The sequence below is a fragment of the Apaloderma vittatum genome, unplaced genomic scaffold (genome assembly GCF_000703405.1).
Source record: "Apaloderma vittatum isolate BGI_N311 unplaced genomic scaffold, ASM70340v1 scaffold2198, whole genome shotgun sequence".
In the NCBI taxonomy this organism is placed as follows: domain Eukaryota; kingdom Metazoa; phylum Chordata; class Aves; order Trogoniformes; family Trogonidae; genus Apaloderma; species Apaloderma vittatum.
The window spans coordinates 1-514 of NW_009730058.1; the positions used below are offsets into that span (position 1 = coordinate 1).

Consider the following 514-nt stretch of genomic DNA (forward strand, 5'->3'; position numbering starts at 1 on the left):
GGGGGTGGCGGCGGTCTATCGCCGAGCCTCCCGCTGAGATGAGCTCCGGTGCCTGCTTGTAGTTGCCCACTTTGGGATCGCTGGACACATAAGTGGCATTTCGCTGGGGGGGAAAGCCTGCAGACATGGTAAGCTTGGCTTTTTTCGCTCTGAAAAGTGTGTTTGTGCGATCGCCTCCCTCCAGTTCTACCTTCCCCCTTTCCTCTTCCCACCAAACCGAAAGGCACACGGGGTTGGGGAGAAGCTCCCTGAATCCCTGTTTGGGTTTTGTTGTTGTTGTTGTGCTTTGGGCTTTTTTTCCCCTATTCACCATCCCTCCCTCTCCCCAGCTTGCTTTTCTCCCCCTCGCATCCCAGCCCTGCTGCTCCCTCCGCACACAGTTTTGCAGCAAAATTCAGCGAGAGGCGAAAAAAGATGCTGCTGGAAGCTCCTGGCTGGGGCGGTGGGGACCAGGCACCCTCAGCCTGGCCAGACCTTGCCCCAGGGGTGTTTTTGGGGTGGCTTCTCCCATCCT

At 57.8% G+C, this 514-nt stretch overlaps 1 long non-coding RNA gene across 1 annotated transcript in view; it reads left to right on the forward strand.

The window, feature by feature from the left end:
• The window catches only part of LOC104277858, a 201,623-nt gene continuing 201,109 nt past the window's right edge, over positions 1 to 514 (forward strand). Inside the window, exon 1 of the long non-coding RNA XR_717851.1 lies at positions 1 to 128. This is a non-coding gene — a long non-coding RNA (uncharacterized LOC104277858). The remainder of the gene's footprint in view (positions 129 to 514) is intronic.